Source organism: Neopelma chrysocephalum, unplaced genomic scaffold, assembly GCF_003984885.1.
Source record: "Neopelma chrysocephalum unplaced genomic scaffold, ASM398488v2 Primary Assembly neopelma1_96, whole genome shotgun sequence".
In the NCBI taxonomy this organism is placed as follows: domain Eukaryota; kingdom Metazoa; phylum Chordata; class Aves; order Passeriformes; family Pipridae; genus Neopelma; species Neopelma chrysocephalum.
Window position 1 is genome coordinate 1,886,271 of NW_020897759.1, and position 25,928 is coordinate 1,912,198.

Below are 25,928 nucleotides of genomic sequence, written 5' to 3' on the forward strand. Positions count from 1 at the left end.
GTTAACAGGTTTAATGGCTTTAACACTTACCCCTCTAGGGGGCTTCTGGCATTCTGCAATATCTGAAAGTTAAGGAAAGTATATTGCTATATTTAAGCTCTGTCTCAAAAACTGTTTGAAGATTAGTTAATCTCGCATCCTTTCTGGAGTCTCAGCTGCTTCCTTGATTTCCTTGTCACCTCCATCTCTTTATTTTCTCTCCTTCACCTCATACCCTTTTCTGCATTCTGAGTTCAGGATCTTACATTTCATTTATTTTCCTTTCACCCCTCAAAGTTTATTTAAAAACTTTTGCCTCCTGGTAACAAGGTCCGAGAAGGAAAGCCTGGGGCATTTATCACCCAGGCATGCTGAGCTGAGCTGGTGAAGAGAAGTGAGTTGTAACTAACCTAATACTGCATCCAAGGGTCAGAAACTGAAGCGGCTGAAAAATAAAGCAAAAGATCAGACTCTACTAAAAAAAACCCCAGACCTTTGTTTAGGAAACAACAATATCAACTGAATTTGGGGAAGCTCTCATTAAGATCCTAAGTACACCTACAGAAGTCAGTGATGAGCATCTACCAACAGCTCAAGCTCTCATCGAGCTGTGGAGGTCACACAGCCTCTCTGCAAACACACACACACCTCTTGCTTACTCAAGCTGCACACAGAACAATCTCAATATTAAAATTATTTTTACTCATCTTTTTCTAAATGCAAACATTTGTTTATTCCCTTCTTTGTAACTGAACTTGCCAGACCTGACCTGGAAACCCCAGAGCACAGCAGCGAACAATCTTACAGGGAATATTAAGGAACCATGCCGCTTTCTAACACACACGGAGAAAGAGCGGGCTTGTGTAGCCATTTCTGAAAGTTTTGTTTTGGAAATGAGATATCCCATGCTCCATGTGGGGAAAATCAATTTGCTACCTCTCTAAGGAAAACATTCCTCATTTGGAAATAAGTGAAACAGACACTTCCTTGTGTGGATTAATGTGGAGACATATGACTTGCTGCAGACTGTTGTTTTGACCCCCCTCCTGACCAGACAATCTCTGAAAAAAAGCAAAATGGTAGTATTTTTCATGGATTACAGTTCAGACTAGCATTGCTTTTAATAGAAAATTTAGAGGAATTGCAAATATCAGGTTGGCCAATTTTGCAAAAAACTGAATGTTTCTTTTTGGAAGATGGAGACAAGATTCAGGATGAGGCTGGAAGTTTCTTTTTCTTCATTTCAGCATGGATGGAAGTTAAGACTTTTTCTTGATCTGGGCTTTGTTATGTCCTGCTGACTAATGTGGGTTTTAAAAGAAAATGGAAAGAAGTTGCTGTGTTTTATTTTTTTTTTCTGGACAAAATCTATACATGTGTTGGAAATTATGAAGTGCGGTAAATTGAAAGGGGAAGTTGAAGACTTCAGAGAAAAATCTATGCTTGACAAATATGTGACATGCAAGTAGACCTTAGAGCAAATTAAAATAATAATAATAATAAAAAAATCCAGTGTAGGCCTATTACTGGCTACAGATGACAGGATTGTTACTAATGATTTAAAAAGAGGCAGAGGTGTTTGGTAAATATTTGTTCCATATTTGCAAAGAAGCCAGATGATATGCTTGCAAAAGAATATAATTAAAGCCAGTCAATTCACTTGGTTTTACAGAAACCAGATCTTAAAACAACAGAAAAGAAAAACAAACAAAGCACCTTATTTTACACTTTGAAACTACAAGCTTGGTTAGAGAAACTAGCTGCATGCATGGAACTTACCTTCATTCAGTATGACAGCTGATTTAATACTAAATAAGTCTTTGATTAAAAAACAGCGCTACATGATTTTATTCAAGCATATATTGAATGGATTAATAGCTGGCTAAATGATAGAGCTAAAAGCAGGCATCAGTGGGGAATTTCTATCAAATGAAAAGACTTCTGGTGGGATTCCGCAGGGGTTGCTCCTGGCCTTGCTAGTATTACAAATTTTTATCAGTGAAATAAATATAAAGTCCCTGACAGTAACATTCACACTGACACAAGGACTGGCACAACGCTAAGACTGACTCATACAAATGAGTAATCAGAAGGAAAAATGGACCAGGAACACACAATGCTCCTCAGTACTGCTCCAGCATGAAACCTGCGAGCAAGGATTACAGGTCCCACTGCCCAAGCCAAGGGTGACACTTCACAGGCCACTCCCCACCGGAAATTCAACACACCCTGATAGAAAGATGCCATTGCCAATGGGATGTCTGCCTTCAAGGAGGTCTGAACAACTTAAGCTGTGCTGGGTTGGAGCAAAAATGACTGAGAAGTGACTTCACTAGGTAATATGAGTGCCTCAAAGGTGAGAAAAAGCTGGCACTCAGAAGCGAGGAGCCATAACCAGGCGTGCCTAGGCACTGCAGTCCCCATAGGTGGTCTCACGGCAGAATATGGAGGCATGCCTATGACCAGCTTTCTCAAGGCCCTTCAGGAAAAGCCTGAGCCAGACACAAGCTGCTGTGCACAGGGCAGGAAGAAACACATGCAATTCGAGGGTCTTGAAGGTCAAGATATCAGAGTGGGGCTGGGTGTCCCGCCTCAGGCACGGCGAGGGCTGGGTCGTGCTGCTGCCAGGAGAGCCCAGGTGCTGCAGGCGGCTCAGCAGCTCGGCGGGATGCACGGAGCAGGCGTCCAGCTGTCTGGCTGTGCTCCTCGCTCAAACAGCTGTTTCCCTTCTCCTTCAGAAAAAAAGGTGGTGAACTGGATGAAAGCATTTGCCAGCAATTTTGGCTAATGAGCCACTACTTGGGGTTCATACCAGATTAGATGACTCCATGGTTCTTCTGGTGAGAAAGTGCGTGAGTATAGGATCAAATACAGTGAAGTACTGAGCTATGCAGGACAAGGAACATGAAGAGCTGCAGCCTTCATTCAGCAAAGTACGTGCCTAACTCATAAAGATCTGGAACATGGAAAGACCTCTGATGACCTCACTGGGGCTATTCACACCTTTGAGGCTAAGCCTGTTAAGCATTGAACACAACCAAGCCAGCATGGCTCTCTCTGTCACTAGTGGGAAAGAAGCATTCAAGCCCCGAACAAAGAAATCATCCTATCTCATCATGAAACACCATGTGCTTGGGCAGCATCACAGGATCAGACAGAGGTTCATCAGATTTCCCTCTCCCTCAGAAATCTGCAGTCAATCCAGCCTTGAAGCCCTCCATCCCCAAAGGTCACCTCCTGGAAAGCTGCACCCAGCAGACAGGGGCTTCAGTTTCTGTAGGAGGGTCACAGCAATACTCAAGAAGTGCAGGACTGACTTCTCAGAATAGTCTGGGTTAAAAAAAAAAAAAAAGGCAAGCAAGCAAAGAAAGGAAAGTGAACAGGCTCTAACAGATTATGTAATAGCCAAGACAAAAGCAGTGCAAGCAGGGTAGCAAGAAATGAAAATGCACAGGAAACCCATGGAAGTCAGCCTGTCTGATCAAAACTCATCAGAACACTCAAGGTAGACTTCCCATTAGAGGGCTTTAGAAAATAAAAGGCAAATCTTAAGGCGGCTTTCCTAGCAATGTTTCTTTTTCTCTCCAGTAAAAGCCAGCGTTTGTGTAATTGCTGTCTAGCAGAGTCAGCAGTACCCAATGGAGACGTGACCTACATACCTCGGAAATACAATAGATACGCAACCAGTGGTATCCACACAGATAGACAGATGAGATGGGCTAATTGACTGATGGACATTGTGCATGAATATAAACAGGCAGAAATTCATGCCAGAAGGATAAAATGGACAGCTTTCCAAGACCTTGCTTTCGGGAATGACAACAGCAGGTAAGAAGGAACGATCACTGAGTCGTGCACAATGTGAAAACGATAAATATATTCTTTAAATAATCTCTTGCATTTCGGATTTGTAACTGATTATATAAGAATTTTTTTTTTTTTAGTGTAAGAATATTATAATTTTCTTTCACTTTTTTCCCTTTGCACTTGATCACTGCACTGCGAAGTAATCAAAATTTGTTAGGCATAATCAACCTGCATGAAGATATTAGTAAAGTGACAAGCAGAAACTACAGAGTAAGCTCCCCCCTTCGATGCCTACATTCAGCTTCCACCACAATGAGGACTACACAAGGCATTAGGTGGAAGCAGGAGCAGCAGCCACAAGCTAAGCCCTGCTTCATTCAAATCTCTGGGTCATCACCAACTTCACCAACTTCACCTTGGCTTGCCAGGCCCCCCAGCACAGTGCACACAGGAATAGTTCAGAGGTTCAGGAATAACTCTTCTTCCACAGATAGCTTGGCACAAAGCCTCTGTACCCTGGGAGACCTGCACACACCTGGCACGAGGCTTTAATGCTGGGGTGCAGAGGTGACGCTGCCCAGCACTGCTGAGCACAGGAGGGATCTGCACTTTTTCACCAGTGAAAACCAGTGGTGGAACTGTGGTAATTCTCTCAGGTTGTGCACAAGTAGAAAGGGAATCTGTATAACTCCCAAAACACACCAAAAAAATGGTGCTTTAAATGCCCTGATTGTAAGATCATGTGCCCAGTTTAAACGAGTCCAAACCCCATGGACTCAGTGTAATCTTCCCAAACATCAACACAAACAAAACTGAGCCCATCTCTGCATTACAGCCCCAGTAAATCTCTAGCACTCAGAAAAATCCAAATAAAACCGAGCTGTATCCATAAATTTATCTGAGCAGGGCAGGGTTTAAACTAAATATGCAGTCAGTTGTGCAATATTCTTTCGTAGTCAATACTGGTTCTTAGGAAATTATCTGAGTGAATTAAGTGGAGGACTATTAAACAATTTACACACTTCCTTGTGTTTCAGATGTCTAATTATAGCCGTGTTTGTCTCTCCCCGCAGAACTGTTGTATACCACATGGTATGCATATTTCAGCATCCAGCATTATTAACTCATGACCGACTGTCAGTTGATCATTATCTAACACATGGGGTCTGCAAAAAAAGCCTTATTTGGGCAAAAGCAGGCTTCGGACCCGCTCCCACTGCATTCTCCCCCTAGAAGAACTTCAGTCGGATTATTATTTGCTGTCAATGGAAACTCCGAGGTTACATATGTGAAATCTGCAGACAGGAAAATAAATCCTCACCGAGTTTAAACACTTAGTTGATATTAAAACCATCTCCAGCTTGGCTGGTTTAAAGCAAACTCTCAGTTGCCCTCTAGTGTCCCCCTGCTGCCACGCCAGGCAGCCCGCCCGCCGCAGCCAAGGTCACACAATTTAACCCGATTTCATGCCACGAGATTTACTATTCGTGTCAATATTTTGTAGAAAAGGGTGAGGGGGGCTGTGCTTTTCCCTCCTGGAAATTTCAGGGCTTGGGCCCCTGGAAGCCCAGAGCTTGCATAATGTTTACAGCTGTAATTGCGGCGCATGACACACGGGTTTTATGAGCGAGAATCTCTGAAATCACTCTGCGCGCTGCACTCCATAAAGTTCATTCATAACTAAAAATAGACTAATGTACAAACTGATTTAGCATTATACTGAAGCTAAGGAACATAGGGAGTCTGCAGAATTCCCTAATATGGAAGAGAAGCTGAGTTTTCAAAAGCAGCAGTTTATTTGTTTCTGAAAATGGACAACATATGTAAAAGATTTAATATACAGAACCAGGTGTATATATAGCCTAGATCTTCATATGTGCCCATTTTCATTCTATATAAAGACTTTATACAGCCTGAAACTATATATTTAATAATAGATTACTAAATTAAGTCTGCACAATCACTTCATAAAAAAAAATCATTTCAATTTAAAATACAGCTGTAGGGGTTTGGACAATTTCCTGCATAATAGAGGCCCATCCCTGAAATGTAAATAACACCGGTATTAAAACAAGTCAATCAGGCACATCAGGAAAAAAAGAAAAGGTACATGAAAACAAATATATTTTCCAGCCCATCCTAAGTAAGGATGCCAAATCTTTATTATATTTGAATACTGCTTTGATAAATCACTACTGCTTCAGCTGGCTATTTTTTTTTCCCAAATGTCTTGTTCTTCCTAAGAGAAATCCGTGGCTGATTAAGTCTTAGCATTTTGAACACAACAAACCATCAGGGTTTTGCAATGAGAATTATTCACTGCTTTCCTGTGTACCGTCAGCATTCTTAAAATACTGTTACTATAAAATTAAACAGTGTGCTCTTCAGAAACGCATGACGTTGCCTGCCCTGTTTTTTTAACTGTAATTGTGCAATTTTGAAATTCTCTTCTTTCTCAATGCCTTCTCTCCAAACAAATACCTTTGATAGTTATAGGGTTACAAAAACAGGTTAGACTTTTTTTTTTTTTTAAAACTCACAGGCCATGTGTGATATTATTGACTGATTAAACTGTAAAAATGATAAACATTACTTTATTTGGTATATATGTTAAGTTAATTATAAGGCCTTCACTTCTTAATTTGACAAGACTGAAATATCACAAGAAGTACATATGGCAATTCAGAAAATATAATCAGGGAGAAGGCAAAATGAACATTTCAGAAGACAAATGATTTGATTTGCATAAGCAGATATTTGTAAGGCTCCGCCTTTCTCCACTGCCTGAGCAGCACTTTCCAGTTGCTCTCGCTCTCATGAGAGTAGTAACTCTCACGAGCACAGTAACTGCACTTTCTACCCCGAAGTGTTGCCCCTATTGGTAAAAGGAGGCTTCTGCCAGCAGCAGGTAGGGATGCTGTGGGACACTGAAGGGTGACATGGTGCATCCAGGCAAGGATGTAGCAGGGAGGTGCCAGGACTGCCTGTGCAAGAACCATGACCCAGTGGCTGCAGCCACACGTGCTACCCCAGCAACCCCACTCTCCAGGGGAAAGCTGCGTCTCAGCTTCCACCTAAGCCAGGGTCTCCAAATACTGTAATTGCTACTGAAATAATAAAGGGGGTAATACAGTCCTGAAATAATAAAGGGGGGAGAACAGTCCTCTTTGACAGGGCTTGGTCAGGGCCACACTATTTGCTCTGAATCCTGGCTCTCAAGCCACAGGAAGCCTACAGGGTTTCCAACCCTGGCTCCCCAGCCAGAGGGACATAACAAGGCAAGCAGCTGAGGGCAGGGGAATAACTTTAATACTGACCTACAAAAGCAAACTGCATTAGGGACGCAACTGGCCACTGTGCCCAGCATCACAGAGCTGTGTTAGGGCTCACCTGCTCCCAAATCCATATCTCAGGGGCAGCGTGGGTCCCCTGGCAAGCCACTGTCCCCTTTGCCTGCAGACACGTGTCTTGGGCAGTGCCTTCCGCACAATACCTGATGTTGTGCTCTTCGGGCTTAGGCGGCTGGAAGACTGTGGTAGGGTCAGAAACCTCAAAAACTTCTTTTCTTTACTTCATAAAATACACAGAAAGAATTTTATTGACTAATAGTGGTGAGTCCCCTCCTCCTGACAGTATTTGGAAGGGCTCTGACACTGTACAGGAATCCTCATCCTCATTTCCAATAAAGAGATTGCTCCACTCCCAGACTGACCCACTCTGCCTGCTGATGGATTTAAGTTTTTCCTAGAAGCCTCCCCATCAGCATGACCTGCAGCTGCTTTGTTTAGGAAACCTGACAAAGTGACATGAGTGGCCAAACCTTCTGTATATGTAATTTTAAACAGATAAAAGTAGTACCAAGATAAATCATCACCTCTCCTGGATTTCCAAGTATACTATTAAGTAGACTTGGACTTCATCTAAGGTGAATATGAAGATTCATTGTCCCAAGAGATAAATATTGACTGAGGAAAAGCAAAGGTCAAATTGGTCAATGTTTACTCAAGAAACTCTAAATCTTGATGCAGTGTAACACTCTGAATGTCTTCATCAGCTGCCTCTCAAGATCTTTTCATTACGACTAAGGATTTCAGAAGTATAATCTCCCCTCTAAAATTCTTTTTTAAAAATAGAAACTCAAACACCCCTACTGCAAATAGGAAGCTTTTTGTTGCCAGTGGCCTCAGCAAAATGAGATGGGTTGATCTGCAAATGCTTTTCGCCCATTCCGCATGCCAAAACTCAGTAGCCCTGAATGCTGAAGATGTGAACAATAAAAACTTTCTGACTCATCACATGACAGTATCTCAGACTACCACGAACAGGAATTTCTTCTTTAGTAAGAATTAATGCAGTCCCCTCTTCCTCTGTCTCAAATATCTTTAAATTGAGACTGAAATTTTATCTCTGGCTTCTATTTCACATAAGGATTTACTCTGAAACAATGCCAATCAAGAGTTTTGGAGGAGCTATGGTCGTATTATTTACTGTGGCAAGTATATTAGTCCTATTATTTACCTAAGGTTTCCAGCTTACTGCCTGGTTTTTAAAGGTCTTCTGCCACGCTATTTTTGTCTGAAGCCACAGTGCTGTGGACTTTTTTCCACAGAACAGCACTGTTGAAAGCAAAAATCCTAGAAAATTTGTGCGAGCTGATTTTTCTGAAGATGCATGATGAAGGAAGACACTTGAATCCCCTGGAGTTTCAATGAGGTTATTTGCGGAATTCCCCTGGGCACCTTCACACGGCCACTCCATCATTGGGAAGGTACCAACACTCCTACTCTAGTGTTCATTCAAACAGTCCAGCATGGCTAGTGAACTCTTATTTCTAACCTTTGTCTTCACTAAACAGTCAAACGTAGCAGATTTGTTGCAATCACCATGGAGATCAGTTGGTTTCAAATTAGGCACAAACTGTTTGTTTCCTTTGCTATTTTTATTGTGTTTTGAGCCTATTATGCTCCTCCCATCCTGCCCTTACCAGGAAATAAGAAAATCTTGCTTTACTGGGAATTCAAACGCTAGACAGAGGCGCTCCTGAACTCAGTGGGGGACGGCGATGGTCCCCCCTTCTCAACTGCCTTCCCTCACTGGCTGGCAACCAGTAAGGCTGCACGAGGTCAGACTCCACTGATGGAATGACACAGAACATCCAAACGACATAAACCCCTGTTAGCTGGAAGAGGAATGCAAGCCTTGCTTTGTGCAGTTTTGTAGCTAGGCCTACGAGGGATCGAAGAATTAATTTATTCACCGCAAAAGGGAATAATAGGCAGGCTTTGGTCTCACAACTGCAACAGCCTGAATGAACCACCAAGGGCTGCCACGGGAGAACTGGCATCACCCTGATGTAACAAAGAGGAATCAGGATGGGGATGGGACCATGTGGCGAGGAGGGGGCAAAAGGCGAGGAACTGAAGAATAGGAGGACTGAAGCAATAGGTACTAGGGGAATTCAGACTTCTGGACTGTTTGGAAGACGCACAGAAGGCAAACAAATCCAGCATCCCCAAGGCAGGTGAAAGTGTCACTCTTCCACCAAGGGACACCTGGGCTACTACAGCCAGTGCCTACTGAGCAGCCTCTCACCATGGAAAGGCTGTCCCGCCCCACTGAAAGCAAGGAGGAGTTGTTCACTGACTCCCAAAGACATGAAGTCTCTAACAGAAGTTCCTTTGGAGGCGCAGAAAAAGACACAAGGACCGATAGTGCTGAATGTAGGTTTCCCACAGCCCAAGTCAATGGGCTCCCTGTGCCAAAAATGCAGCAGGCTGGGATCTGACAGTCCCAAAGCTGCATACGCCAAACGCAAGCCTTTCCCACAGTTCTGTGACAGGTACATCTCGGTGCCTTTAAGGCAGCATCAAGCCTCCACTAAAACATCTCTCTGCTTCTGGAATCATATGCAATCCATAATGCGGAACTTCAGTTTAAATTCAAAGACCAATTAAAAAAAATAAAATCAATGAAATGCTTTTATGAAAGGGAAGATTGATCTGCAGTTTAAAACTTCCAGTAATGTAATATTTTAGAACTTTAATAAATAATGCTTTTATCCTGATTGCAAAATAATACCCTGCCATGAAAACACAGAGCAGAGGTAGGAAACTGTTCAACAAGAATTAAAATGTCACACTTTGCACAGAATGGAGCATTACAATTATTGGTGAAACACATTTTTCAAACTTGTTAACACAAAATTAACAATTACATACATCACTTAATTCTATAAGTGCATATCTCTCAAAGTACCCATTAGCCAACCATGCCTAGTTCAGTTTTAATATACATGCAGGCTTTGCAGCACAGAGGGGATGTAACTATGTGAGCGCTGGCACAGTAAACCCTGAAATGGCAAGTGCTATTAAATTGAGATGCAATCACGTTGAAAGGGAAACATTAACAAACAGCAGACAATTGAGAAGAAAATACAGGGTGCTTGTGTTCTAATACATGTGCTTCAAAACCTTATATAACTATTCATTGTCTAGTTCATCTGGCCAGGGGCCCAGTTTGCTCTATGCTATGCTATACTAATTTTATAATAATAAACTGTTACACAAGCTTTATGCAGTCATGCATATGAAGAGGTTGTGGAAGACATTACATTTGATTATCTTTCTAGCAAAGACACCATCTTGAAATTAAACATAGCCTGGTAGAAGTTTAAAATAGGAAAAAAAAACAAAAGAAAAAAGAAAAAAAAAAAACAACAAGTATGTGGATAAATCATTAAAAAAACCCAAACAAACCCAAACAAAAAATCCCAATCCTTTCAAAAGGTTCTTTTCCTTCCCTGACTATCACCTTCACATTATGCATGACAGATGAATACCACTAATCCCATAATACAATGCAAGAATCTGCATGTTTCTGGACTATGCCAGTTAGAAGACAATCAGTGATTTTTAGAAATGCATGCTTTTTTTTTTTTTTAAATACACCTTCTTTTCGTAAAAACAAAGCAAAATGGTTTACAAAGCCAAAAGGAATGCATGAAATAGCTGGGGTTTAAAACCCCTTTATGTTATTTGTTGCTTTAGCATGAACCAACATGAACCACTGACATGCCTTAGTTAAGATTTATCTGTACCACAAAACATTTGTAGGATAGCAGTTGGAAAACTTGGGAATGAGAGAGACAGGGCAAAAAAACATATACAGTACGAACCAGATGCGATCCAGAAAAGTAATTTCATATTCCACATTTGTCTATGGAATTGTCTGAGAATTTTCTGCTGAACATTACTTCCAGGTTTATCACAGCGGTTCAAAACTGGCTATATTTAGTCACTGACCAGTGCCAGAAAGCACTACCAGACTATAGGATCATGGCATATTTTAAGTTTGATATCTCATCAGCCATCAAGGCCAGAAATAAATGCCTGTTATAATCAGAAAGAGTAAAAGCCTCAGACCTCCAAGATACATAAGGGATTTTTTTTCAGCTAAGTCATGAGATATCGACCTCAAAAATCGCATTATTCTGATTACCATTGTGTGACTGATACTTCCCGACCACCCCCTACATATTTTGATTTCAACATTTTAACATCTAATCTAAAAAATCCCACTAAAGCTAGTGAACCAATGTTTTATGTGGGGCCCCTGAGGCACTTCCACATGCAAATACCACCACCACATACCAAAAGCAAAGAGTCAGCAGTCAAGTGGCACTGAAAGTCGATGGGTATAAGAGCAAACCCCAAAAGGCTTTAATGCCAGATTTTGATCTAAATCACATCACTGTCAATTCAAAGTAATTGACTCCTGTGGATTTACATGAGTGGAAAGGAGATCCTAATCTTGTTCTTAACCTTTACCTTTGAAGTAGAGATGATCATAAATCCGGTTTTTCTATCCAACAGGACAATTCAGAATTTCATAACTTTCTTCAAAAGGGGGCAGGCAGTCAAAAATGTTCTGAGCAACACTAACAGGCAACTATCAGGCTCTTTAATTTTTATGTGTCTAATGAAAAGAAACCAACTGACTATACTTCTACAGATTAAAACTGCGGAAGTATATATAACCATCTCAAATGGTTTCAACAAGACAGTGTGTCCCACTGAACTGTGGGTCCCAAAGTCCTGAGCTGCTGCAATGGGATAGCCACTGGGGAGACTGTGGAGCAGCACCAAACCTCATCCAGAGAAAAGGACAGGCACAGGACATGGCCACACTAGCTCTGATGTGACAGAGTTGGCCCCCACATGATAAAATTCAGTCCTTCCAATCCTAGACTGAGCATTTCATTTCAACCTTTCTGATGAAAAAAGAATTTTAAAAAAAAGGATAAGAGATCAAAATCCAAACAGGCATATAGTGGCTGTGGGCTGTTACCGTGGAAAAGATTTCCATTCCATTCATTAGCATCTTCCAGTGCTAAAAAAGGCATCAAGAACTTGACTCTCTAGAGTGAGAAAATCTCCTGTGAGGTAAAAGTTATACTAGAATTAAAATGCAAAATGAGAATAAGTGGGAACCAGGTGGCAATGCCAAGAGAAGGACTGGAGCCAAGCCCCGTGTAAGGGGTTTTCCTGGAGCTCAGATCCCTGCCCAAAGACTTCTACCAAAGGAAATAGGAACGTCACTTATTCTCTAGCTGCAGGTGGAACATACGACAAGGTGGCAAAACTTCCTTCAGCCATCAAGAAGTGTTTGTTGACCTTCTATAATTTACTTTAACCATCGTTACATCATTTTGGTCTAGGCTTCTGAAACTGCAAAAGCCCAACCAGCTGCAGCCTCCTGCAAGTGCTTCTGGCTGCACAACCCAACTCATCTCTGCGTGTGGCTGATGTGCCAGTTGGAGCTCGTTTTTGCTACTTTGGGACTGTTTGATGTTCATGGATCTACGCGCTCGGACCCAGTGAGCGCAGCCCTGACGCCTTCTCCAGCTCACCTGAAATGGGAGCTGATGTTACTGCTCATTCATCTCGGCTTCCTTTGCTCTCCCGAATATTTCTGATGGTTGCTAGGCAACTATTGTTGAATACATGCATGAGGCATTAATTGTCTGAGCACTTTAAAAGAGGAAAATTCTTTAAAACTGAGGACATTGCCATACCAAAAATAGGATATTTCCTTTATGAAGGGCAACACTCATGGCTGGGAATGTTGATGGCTGCAGTACGTCAGAGGCTAGATGAGTCACTCAGATTACTCACATGCAGTGCAGCACAAAAGCAGCACCTTAGGAGACCTGACTTTATAATAAAGTTTTATTTTAAATTAAGTACTTCAGATCTAGTTTTATCTTTTGACTGCTGTCATTAGGATATCACAGTCCACATTTTCATGAAATTTATGGCGTTGGCTCCAGCTGCTGTTACAGTGTTAGAACATACCAAGTGTATCAATTCACTACCTTCTAAACCCAACATGGCAGCAGCAAGTACTCCTCTTCGCTACACTTCAAAGAGATACTGTAGTCTCACTGCTGATCCTAAGTGCTCTGTGCTCCTTACCCATAAATGTGGATTTCATTTTATAGGGTCTTTTTTTTCCTAAATACATTCCAATGGCATGATCAAGCTCTAAAGACAGTAAACACAGACTTCCATAAATTGACTTAAACTTCTAAACTAAGCAACTGCAAGGATTTGCAGCTAGGTAATTTTTAGGGGGTTTTTGTTTCATAACAAACCCATCTCTACCATAACTAAACATTCACAATGTACATGTATTCATCTTAATTACAGGCTGCCTTTCAAAACAACCAGCACCAAAAACCCCCTGAAGAACCATAATTTTTTGGTAAATCAGTCGAACAATTATGGTTCATTGCAAAATCGGGATTCTATAAAAGAATGAGGGCAACTATAATGCTAATTTTGTACCTGGTATTCTAAGAGCTGCTCAAGACCCTGGGAATAATCCTTTCCGTTTTTCAAACTTGTGCTCTACCTCTGTGAAAGCATGTAATGGGACACAGGCCCAACTCAGCAAAGTTCAGCTGAGGTTTGTAAGACTTGAAGATGAAGGGACTTAACAAAGTGAGGAGTAGAATCATCAACACCTACTTAAAGTAAACGTGCCACCCCACACCAAAGAGCTGTTTTTCACTGGGAGTTTAACTTCTACTACAGTTGCAAACCCAGAGTGAAACACGGGAGGGAGATGACAGAGCTGGAAGGTCGCACAGGATCTCTCTGCTGAAGCAGTGGAAGTGTCTGTGAATGTCACCCGTGCTAGCAGGATGATCACCATTAGCCTTTTCACATATTCTCTTACCCTTTCTGTGGCCTGAAACTGCTGATTTCAAGTAAATTCATTCTCTTCTACTATTCACTTGTTGCTAACACCTGCTTTTTAATTAACATGCTCTTTAAAGCTATTACACAGAAAGGTAAGGTGACTGGAGATGTCTGTGAAGGACACCAGGGAAGACTCATGCAGTCGGTAATGCAAATCTGTAGATGATCCTGCATTACGTTGTTGCACATTTAAATGAGATGCTACTGAGTTACATTTTCCATATTTCACCTGAGCACACAGCCCTTCGTAGAAGTTACTGAAAATGGCCTAAAATTGACCTAAAATTCTCCCTGAGCTGATCTTCCCAACAGAGAACAGGCAAGGGACTGAGCAGCCCTCAAGAGACCAGAGCAGAGGAGCGCACTGCCCAGTCAGTGCTCCGAGACAGGGAAGTGCTCATGGTGGATGGAGATGGGTAAGGAGAACCAAGGGGACATGGAGCATCAACAGCCACCATCGTGTATCAGTGAAGACAATGATATTCAGCTCCTAGCACACCAGCTTCCTCCTAGCACTCCTGTTCCTCAGTCTCCAGAGCAAATGCAAAGCTCTGCCTTGTCCAAGTAAGACTGCAAGCAAATTTTCTGGAGGGTTTGTTTTATTGTATAATGGGCACAATATCCAAGCACAAAGTAGCCCTTACTGGCCCAGATGCAACAAATTACATATATTAACACAGTTAACAGTTTTTAAGGCCAGAAGGAATTAGTAGGATATTTATTAGTGCCTTGTTTATCTTCTGCAGATACTGCCTATACAACAGAATGACTACTGGATGAAGACTTCCTTGAGTAAGGATCATGTCTTTTGGAAATCACTCTTGATTTAAAGGATTCAAGTAAAAAAGAACCTATGCTCCTAGCTAAGTTATTCCTATGGTTAATTACCCCTCGCTGCTAGATAATTGTGCCTTAGTTTCAGCATTAATTTATCTGCCTCTATTTTGAAGCACTGGGTCCTGCTATGTGTCTGTCTGCCAAATTACAGAGACCTCTACTGTCATAGGTCTTCTCCTTATGGAAGTACTAACAGACTGTGACCGGGCCCCTTCTCAATCTTCTCCTCTCTGCACTAAACGGATTGACATTCTTTAGTCTTCCACTTAAAGCAGGTTTTCTGTACCACGAATTGCTTTCTGGGTCCTTCCTTAACCCTGTCCAGCATTTCAATACAATGTGCAAAGCACAGGCATCAGAATGGGGCACAAAGTTGAAAGCAGGGGAAAAATCTCTCTAATAAACTCTTCCTGCTCTTCCATGTTCCTCTGCAGCTCATAGTTCAGAATAATACATTTGAGTATTGGTAGTGCAGTTATTCCATGAAATCGTATCACCCTTTTTGCAGAAAGCCATCATCATTTGACTGACTTACCAAAAATGTTAGCTCTTAGGGGGTTGATAATCATTTCCTCTAGCATTATATGCAGCAGCAATAACACCTCTCTACTTCTTCTCTCTATTCCCCTACTTATTAGTCTAAGAACCAGGTTTGCTCTCCTACTCTAGTCAATTGGTCATCTATCATTACCTTCAAGTAATCTATGGCATTAAGACCAACACAGCTGCCCTGAGGCACACAGAAATGCTTGTCTGATCACCAAAAGCCCAAGATACACCTGTATCTAATAACAAGCCCCAAACTTCAGCTGAAATGTAAATTATCACCGCTTCACTCACCTTTGGCCCATAATTTACAACAGAGCAATTAAAAAACCCACTACGAGGTTGTAATTGCCAATGATAAACCTACCAAAAAAAAAAAACCAAAACAACAACAAACCACCACTTTTTTTTTAAATTTGCCTTAATTTCAGTACTTATGCATAAAAACAAGGTCCTAGCAAGAAACTACCAGCACCACTGGCTATCACTGGGAAGATGGATGCTCACACTGTAAAGCCTCGGTACTTTCTCCAGTGGGCACAAGCAAAAAGGGATTAAGCTGTTTGTGTAAATGACAAACTAATTCACATATTGTCCGTGATCTGTCTGATTAGGTTTATGAAGATGCTGACAGGTAATGAGAACTTAGTTAAACAGCACTCATGTCAATAGAGAGAAAAAGCCCTCCTCTGGATCCCCCTTAATGACCTCACTTGATTTCAGAGAGAGAAAACTATAGCAAGAATTTTAATGACCTATTTTGCCTCTTTCGCAATTTGATTTAAAAGCAAATTCACAAAAACCCGGCCACGTGGAATTTAAATTCTGCAGAAGTCTCACCCACCAGCAATTACTACTGCAGTGTTTGAAATTTTAAAACAAACCCAAACCTGAACAAAACACTATTTTCAATTAATTTTCTTACTCTGATTTCTCTCCACATTGCATCATCTCCCAATTACTGTGATTTTGCTGAGTGTGCCAGTTTCTTAAAGACACAGCTATAAAATGTATGGACTAATTGTTGAGCAGAACTGAAGAGCTATTAAAACTGCAATAGTACAGCACTTCCAATGGTAGTCTATTATTTCTACATGATTGGTTTTGTACAGTCCAACTCATGCAGTGAAACTCTTAGATAAATTAACTCCTTCGTTTTGACATAAACATCAAAGGGGGAATTAAAGGAGAATGAACATTATTTTCTGCTGCTATTTTAGACATACTGTTCATAACATCCACGCACGTTCCTGGAAAGTTACAAATTATTTAAATTGAGAAAGCCATTTGCTGTTTTATCAAGTCTGTAATACATAAAATTTGGCTCCAGAATTATCTCATTTTCCCATTTCACGTTTCCCTGTCATCTACATGGCAGAGCATGTTTACAGAACTTTATAACTATAATATACAATTCAGTCATTTCTAAACAGCACTGTAAGAGTAAGTCTGAAATGTACACATTTTAAAGATTTCTTAGTGAACACCAAACCCCTTCCCAGCTGTTTTAAATTTTGAATTTCCCAATAAATGAATAACATACTAAAAAAGCAAACAAGATCTGACATTATTTAGTCTAAGTTTCTAAAATGGCATAACATCTGTAGCTAAAAACAATTTTGAATAACTATATTTAACTAGAGCAGTATTCTATTATTCATAGCTCATTTTCCTTACAGACTAGGGGACTTAATGTGGTGTTCAAACATTTCTTTTAATTGTTTAGTCCTTCCAACAGCCGCAAAAAGGGGGAAAAATGTTCACTCATATCTTTTATATATATTCATGTGACCAACCCATGATCTCAGTTAAGTGCCACAACTGTTCATTAACACACACCACAGCCCCCCAGTCAGCACTGCAAGCTTTGAAACCATGCCAGGAGCAGGGGCTCAACAAATGGCACTTTGACCTTTTCACTACTAACTTCAATCTTTATTAAAATCTCTAAGACGTCAGCTCTGTCTCCCTCTTTTACCATCTTTTATGGGCTCCCGAAATACCTAATATTCATTCATTAAACGGAAAAGTTTGTTACATTCTTACGTAAGGATAGATTCGCCTTTCACATGCAATCGGGTTGTGAAATGCCTTTGATTGAAAAAGAGAACGAAACACCCCCTCCCCCTGCCAAACAACTCTAAATTCAGATTGCTCACTCATTTCCAGGGAAATCAAGCATGCTGCCTAATATTAAAAAATCTCACGGCATCCAGGCAAGTTTAACTCCATTTTATGTTCCCCTTATTAAATTTCACCTTAGCAACACACAAAATGCTCACCCTGCTCTTTGCTCACTTTTTTAGTTTCATGTTTGCATCTTCACATCTTCAGTCTGTGCATTTACGGGGGACAGAAACTGATTTTTTTTTTGCCCAGCAGGGTTTCAGTTCCTTACAACAGAGTCACCAAAACCAGCAGTCCCATGGAGAAAAATGCAACTAGAGACAAATAGAGGCTTTGATCATTTTTATGGTGCTCAAACACAGATTTGGGGGTGAGGGGAAGAGAGAGAAATCATGTAATCATGTCTTTTTTTTCTTTTTTTTTCTTTTCCTACCAGTAATGAAATAATTATGCATTAAGAAAAAAAGAAACAACAGAAAAAGTTCACGTGAGTCATTTATGTGTTTTCATTCTTTGTGTAAACTTTCTGGCACACCCTATATGCTTCATTTCTTGCTTTAAATAAGTAAGTGCTGGAAAATATGCACAGAATTTGGAACCAAGGGGAATGACACATTAATTCGAAGTTTGCTTTGTTTGCGTTTTCCAAGTTTGAAATGAAACTTCAAGGAAACCTAAAACTCGCCTGCAACCTTTAATTTCTCCCCCAACCCGCCCCCACTTCACCCACGGATTATCTAGAAGGTATAAACTATTCATTTAAGCGGCACAGTGAAGTATCATCATTAGGTGGCTTAGTTGCCTGGGATACTCCTATCAGCCTGACCAGTGGGGAACCTCCGAAGCGTGAGCTCCGAAGGGGGAAAAGTAAACAAAGTAATGAGTAACAGTTACAGCTCCTTAAAATGTGTACATTAACCTCGGTATTGGGAAACTATTTGCTTTTTAGAGGCAGAACCCTCTGATTGAAATAATGATAAATATTTTGGAAATTCCTTCTGAAGCCAAAATGAAATTACCCAAGTGCGCTCCTGGAGAACAAAGCTTTTTAGTGTACCTTCAAATGAATTCAGGTAAGTTTACAAATGGCCTATACCTAAAAGACCATTAACTAAAATTACATTTGTTTTTATTGAAAGACAGCCTCAAGTGCTGACATGTAATATATGACATGTGATACATAATAATACTCTTAAACCAGTTCTGACATAATATCTCCCTAGGCATAATAACCACAAATGACTGCTTTAGTTAAGAACTAGCCAGAAGCAAAATAGATCCACGTAAAAGTAGCTTTAACCATAAATACCTCAACAATATTTTATGTCACTTTGTAAAAAAGTTAAAGGAGTCCCATAATAATTAACAACAAAAAATTCATGTTCTTTACTATTGTATGGTGGTTGTGAAAGGTTATTTCATAGTCCCGCAGATGCCAATGCTGTAAATTATGCAGGCACCAAGAAGCATTAAGGAGAAATAATAGCAATTTAAACTAAGGCTGACGTAATTCGTGATAAACAGTCATTGGAAAATATTACAATGTTGTCTTTTTTGAGTGGGTTTAATCAGAAGAATGTGACCATATTCTGACATAAACCACTTCACTTTTCCATTATACAGGAATGGGAATGGGGGCCCTTCCCTGGACACAAAGGTCTCCCCTGCTTGCTGCCACTGCTGAGCCCTGGAATCTCAAGGATGCTGCTTGCCAGGTTTGGGATGCTGGTGGACTGAAAATTCTGAGACGGCTCAGGAGTCTGGGCAGGCCTGGTGGTCCAAGAGAGGCACCAAAACCAGGGGAACACATACTGTAAAATCGATGGCTCCAGACATGAGAACATCTATGATGGTCATGGCTCACGTGCACCATGAACATAGCTTGAGTTACTTTTCTCTATAATCACAACAAGTGATTCTGACAGTTGAATTGCAAAACTAACCATCGAGTGGAAATCTTATACAGGAGGAGTTAGTAATTTATATCTACAATCATTTATTGCACAGATACCCATAAAACAGACGTGTGCGTGATAGATGACAAAAGACACGCGATGAGTTACATTTATCAGGCACAGAAGAGCAGCTCACTTGCAAACCCTTTGTTTGCTGGAACTGTACATTCGATTCTCTGCCAAACTCTGGCTGGTAAAACATGAAAACCCCACAACACCATCACATAGTCAACAAGTTAAAAATTAAAACGCAGATAAAAGCGCCAGGGAGAAGTGGGCACACCCGGGCTCTCAGCAGTGCCACAGGCCCTTGTAGCAGTGAGGACATCTCACCTCCCATCTCGTGAGAGCCCCAAAGCTGTCCCAGCCCAGGCCATCCTGGATACCCCATGGTTCATGGCCCTGATGCCTCCTCAAGCAGCCGGGCCATGGCCACACGCAGCGCATGGCCCTCCACTCAGCATCTGCTGCCTTCCTCAGGGCAGCAGGAACATGCAACACAAATAAAATCGGTGTCCTTCATAAAGGAGTTCTGATTATAAAGTGAAAAATAATCTATCTTAATATTTATCCTGGTTACAACGGTGGTTGCTAGTGAAAATGCACTTAAAAAAAAAAGAGTAGAAGCTAACAGCATTTGTTTCTATTGAAGTTTTTGCAGACAGGAAGGTATTTTATCTTACTTTACTACACTTTACTCATGTTCACTTAACAGCTTGCTGTTAACATTGGGTGAGATTCTGTCCTTGGTTAACTGGTGAAAATCTTGAGTAACAGCCACAGAAGTGGATCGAGTTATGTTGGATTTACGCCACTAAGTAAGGCAGAATGTGACCCCTTATCAGTGCCTTTTTGCTTTGAGTATACAAATATTTTATGCATTTCAATGAGTGACAGAATGCAAAACTTGCAAATATTTATTTTTAGATGTATGGGGAAAAAGCAATTAGAGCTAAAAATGTTAAGAATGAAGAAATCACTTAACAGAAGCAATTATGTTGGGCACATAAACAGCTCTGCCTTCAGACATTTTATTCAAATGCTGCAGAGCACATTAGAAAATATCAGTTGTTTAAAAAAACTGCAAGTATTTTTTCACAACTGAAAAATCAATCATTATAAACAACATCTGGGGATCATTAATATCTTGCTCCACAGTTGAATTAACAAAATAAGAAAGAGGTCTGACCAGAATCCAGAACATTTCCAGATTTGCTTTTTCAAGCTAAAAGCTTATGTTTGCACATTTGCAGAGGTGGGTTGGGAGGGAAGAGGAAATGTACATTTATCTATATTGTATATAGCACTATTATGCATTAATCGTTACTTCCCCTTCAGCTATGTCCTGTTTTTGTTTTGAGAGACCTAAAATTTGAAATATTTAGCTAAGCCACCCTGCCCAGGACCTTGGAAAAGATTTGCATATTTTTCAGACTGTTGGAGATGCCACCGTAAAGCTCCATCTAAGGAGGTCCCAGTATCCACGCTAATAAAAAGTCTCCTTACTCTTCCTATTGCATTTCTAAATGCTTTAAACATTCCAGTCTGTGCAGGAAAGCACTAACATCAATCCCACTCTAACATCACATCTGTATTAAAACAAAGAAGCCCGAAGCATCTATATGGAAACTTCTGTTTTTCTGAATTTCACTGATATAAATTATCCTGCAGGTAGCCAAAACAGTCAATAGCAATAATGGCGATACTTCATATCAGCTGAAAAGCATTAAAAAACCACCTATACAAGCATAAGTACAAATTTTGTACTAGAGCTAGTTTAAAAAGAAAAGCCAACTTCGAGTCTTTGACTCAAACAAATAAAGTCACCAACAGGAAAACTGTATTTCATTTAGACTGGAAACATTCTTTTGTCTTTTTTTTTTTTTAAAGTCTCATTCCCTGCCAAGGTTTTATTTTGTTATGTTTTTCCCCTAAACAACTGATTTTATCTGTGAGTCACAAACTTCTGTAAACTGAGATGCATAATGAGAAGACAGACCAAATTTCAGCTATACCAGGACTAATGGTACCACTCTATACCCTGAAGTCATCAGCTTTCATCCCATACAATTTTTCTGGCACATGACCTATCCCTAAAGAGTCCTTTCTCCTTCATGGCCCTGTCCTGCCATGGCTTCCCTGGTCAGTGACAAGACAGAAGGTAAGTCCTTATGAAATTGTTGGCTCAGAAGCACCAGTGCCTGGGAGGACTGGTAAGTCACCCCTCATTCCTAACCACTCCCTGCCAGTCCTGGAAGTGAGAGAAACTGCTTTCTTCATTGTTTTACAGGGACAGATGACTTATTGAAGGTTTGGAGGTTTGCTTTGTTTTTAATATAGATTAATTTTCCCCTAGCAAGTAATATATCATTGAGTTTGGGCTAGGGAGAGGAGGTAAGTGGGGACTGCAATGCCCTTTTACACACAGTTTGTTTTCAATGAGAAATTCTTGTTGCATTGCTTGTGATGTGGTAAAATGAAGACTTAATTTTTCAGAGGAAAAAATTATATTAATACCACAGCAGGACGTAGTTCTCTCATTCTCTCACCTTTTTGGTATGAATTTTTTTATAAAAAATTGGCCTTTATATGTAAAATCAAAACTTTTAACCTTCTTTTGGGGGTGAGCATATGTTTACAATACCCCAGAGACCAAACAGCTTGTTTAATGGCATACTGGACCCAGCATGCTGTAAAAATAATGATTCAAAATTTATCACATAGATTTTAAAAATTGAGAGGAAATAACTGTATTTAGTTTTCTCTCACACTCCTGTTTATAGAAAAAGCAACCCCATGCTCACAAAATGAAAGAGAGACTTCTGGTTCATCTTTAGCAGGCAGGATTTATAACATTTATCTAGCAAAGCCCCATGATAAATCCCTCTGTGAGAGATTTTCACCTGGTGAAGCTGATGGAGCTGTAGAAATCCATCATCACCCAAGCACCTGAACTTCCTTATTCTAAGCTGCACGCCTGTTTCCACCGCCCTGTGAGTCCCCAAGCCTGAAGGAAGTGGAGGTTGGGCTGACAGACACATCTGTGTTTTTGTAGGGCGCACATGCATTTGGCAACACAGCCCACAGCTGGATCACGGAGGATCCACACTCGTCAATGTGCCCTGGAAGCCACTCCATACCATGGAGCTGGAACAAGCCTGGTAGGACAAGTCACCTTTCTCAGACAAGCAAACATAGAGGACATGTGCTGCTCTAGCAACAAGTGCATACTGATTTAATGCCCAGTGACCTTCAGACAGACCTTCTGAACACTCACAGGCAGCTTTGCCTCCAGCTAGAGCTCTTTGGTCTATAATGAAAATTATCAGGAACCTTGTTTTTTCATTCCTTCTCTCTTGGAGCATGTATGACCACACAGCAGATGCCAGTAAATTATATGCATTTACAAAAGTTATTCAGTAACAGTAACCCAAGCAGCTGATAAATGAAAAGGATTTTGAAAAATGTCTTGAGCTGAAGAGAAATGAATTGTTCATTTTCATTGTTCATGTTCATTTCATTATCCACCTGGACTGCTTCAAGCTAGTGCGGACCTCTAATTGCTCTTATTTCATGAGGGGAATACGCGTAAACTCTGACTGCGGTCATAGCCGGGAACTTGGGCCATCAAGACATCCAAGCATGGTTTATGTCTTCTGCTTTCTGAACAGAAGCAAGCCTTTGAGCCTATTTGCATTCTGGAGGGGAACCCTCCAAGGCAGTTAGATTAATCAGTAGTTGTATCAACAAGAATGGGAGCAGGAGGTTTCCCACTCACAGTAGTCTTTCCTCTGTAAATGGAGAGCAAGTCCTTCCCTGGCAGGCTACAACGAGATGGATGCAAATGTTTGAGCCTTCCAGCTGCTGAGCTGTTTCTTCAGCCCCAGCAGCCCCCTAGATGGGATGTGGTGGCACTCTGAACCAAGGCAAAGGAAAATTAGAAAAGGACTGTGCAGGAAAATTGGTTCTGAATATTCCTGCCCAAACCCCTTGGGCACGTGCCATACAGCAGTGCACAGGCAGGACATGGGCAGGCACAGGCAGATGTGGTGTCAGCAGCAGCACTGGCTGTGGTAGCCCAAGCTGAAGCTGGAGGGGAAGCTTAGCACAGCCTGAGCCTTATGGAAGTTCTATGGAAACACAGAGAACATCCACCCGAGAATGCCCAAAGCATCGCAGCATCTCTTCCAGCCGTATCTCTGGGAGCTCACAGACAGCATCTACATACACCTTCTACTTTAAAAAGTCCCACACCAAAACAGCATTATTTATTGTCAACAAAACTTAATTTTTCTTCCTAATTTCCTGCCTTTTTTTTTTTTTGTTAAACCCTACAGAAGAGGGAAAAATAGGCAGGGAAGTATGAGAAGAAGTCAGAAGTCAGAGCTGAACAAAATGGTTTTTGTTATAAATCTATAATGAAAGTAAAGAGACTATTTCCTGGAAAAACATTTCTCTCTGTGAAAACTGCCTAACAAGGACAACAGCTGGGGTTCTCTGTAAAGGTGTTTCTGGTATCTCACTTGTGACATGCTGTATCTATTGCACAGTACTCCAACATGCAGAGAACGTGTTACACTTTCTCCAGCAGCAAGGTTTCTGAAGAAGACCTGGCATCCATATCAGAAACCAGTGCTTCCCACATAAAGACATCAATAGACTATACTTCCTAAATTCTGTATTCACTTTAGAGTTGGGAGAATTTCAGGCAATGATGAAACACACACTCCTATCTTGTTTCTTCTGCAGCCTTCTTTCATTTGTAAGGTAAAAAATAACCTTCAAATTAAATGTGCACTGGAACTCCTTACAGACACCTTTTCAGAATTTTAGTCACACTTCTGTAACCTGGTATCCCCTCAGATTTGACTGATAAATACCAGTGCCTTAGAGCAATCCATTTATCTACTGTCCCACCCTGCCTCTGTTTAGCCTTACCAGTCATCGCTTTCCACACGTGACATCAATCTACATGGTATCAATGTAAACTGTTTGTATAACAAAGTGTTGTACATTTTATTGTCCTGCCAGCAAGGAAATGGATAAAATAGTATTTTGCCTGTTGTCTTCAACAAAGGTTGTATAATTGACACCATACATTTTGCAATTCAGATATGGAACCACACATTGGTCAGTTTTTTCTTCCTAACACAGCAGGGTTTACAAGTTTTACCACATCATTATTTTCATAACAAATACTTTTAAACAGTAGTTTTGTGGGGTTCTTTTGTTTGCTTTTGTTTTTTTGTTTTTAATAGGGATTTTAAAAAATCTGCTTCTTAAACCAAACTAAATTTTAAATACATATTATTCATTTCTTAGTCTAAGGTTTCTGTTGCTCTGGTTTGATAATGAGATAATTGCCTTGCAAAGGTCAAGAGAATGGCATAGTTTGCTTTCAGAGACTGAACAAAGCACTTGCTATGGTTCACTAAGCGTAGTTTCTGCATCACTCCACATCTCTTTGATTCATCTATTACTAATAATCCATGATACACTTACATTATGGATCCAACTATTTCAACAAACCTGTAATCAAGGAATGACCCTGAATAAAATACTCCACAGAAAGCAGATGGTAGGCTCATCAAACGCCTTCAAGCCTAAAATAACCTTTCCCATATAAAAAGGAGAGTCAATTAAAACTGAACTTTATATTCTAAGCTGGAGCTCAGAGTAAATAAAAATCAACGTGATACTATTGTGTTTATTGGACCAAACTTCCAGGGCATTTCATTCATTTTTTTCACCGCCCCCACCCCCTAAGAGCAACCAACACTTTTATTCATAGTTCATTCAAAGCCTGTAATGTTTTCTGTGAGTGTGAGCAGACTTGACAGTTGGGGCCTGATCCTGAAAAAGCTCGACAGCACAAAACTAAAACTACTCCCAGCAGTCATGTGCTCCAGTGGCAACACCATGTGAGGAAGGATCTCATCTGCCTGTTGGGAATGGAGTAGTAGAGCAGCACAGGAGCACCATCTTACAAAATGCCCCAATGCCACAGGTTGGGTCAGTGCTTCTCAGCCAAGACAACAAGGTCTGAACTGGGCACCAAGTTCAAAGCCGCATGCTTGAGTTTGGAAAAACAGGGAGATGACTCTCCCATCACAGGAATCGCTGAAGCCCTTCCCTCTCATTCTCATCATTATACGTTAAACGCATAACCAGAAATTTGCCCTCTAAGAGACCACAAGAGCTTCCTTGCAGAGATGTAGGGGTCTCACATAGCGGTGTACCCACCACTATGCACACAGACTTTTCTAGTTCTAGCTGCAGTGCTCATCCATCTGGTGATATGGGTAATAAAACTTCATTTCCCAGGCTGGGTACACTGCTAACTAAACTACCCTGCACCCATCACTGGAGTTACCCAGGGTGTCTACACAACGTGCATTCTGCCACACATTCGCAG

The 25,928-nt window shown here is 40.8% G+C and overlaps 1 protein-coding gene across 2 annotated transcripts in view; it reads right to left on the reverse strand.

Annotated features, from left to right (window-relative positions):
- Positions 1-25,928, reverse strand: part of ARID5B (AT-rich interaction domain 5B) — a 117,894-nt gene that overhangs the window by 44,444 nt on the left and 47,522 nt on the right. The window lies entirely within an intron of this gene.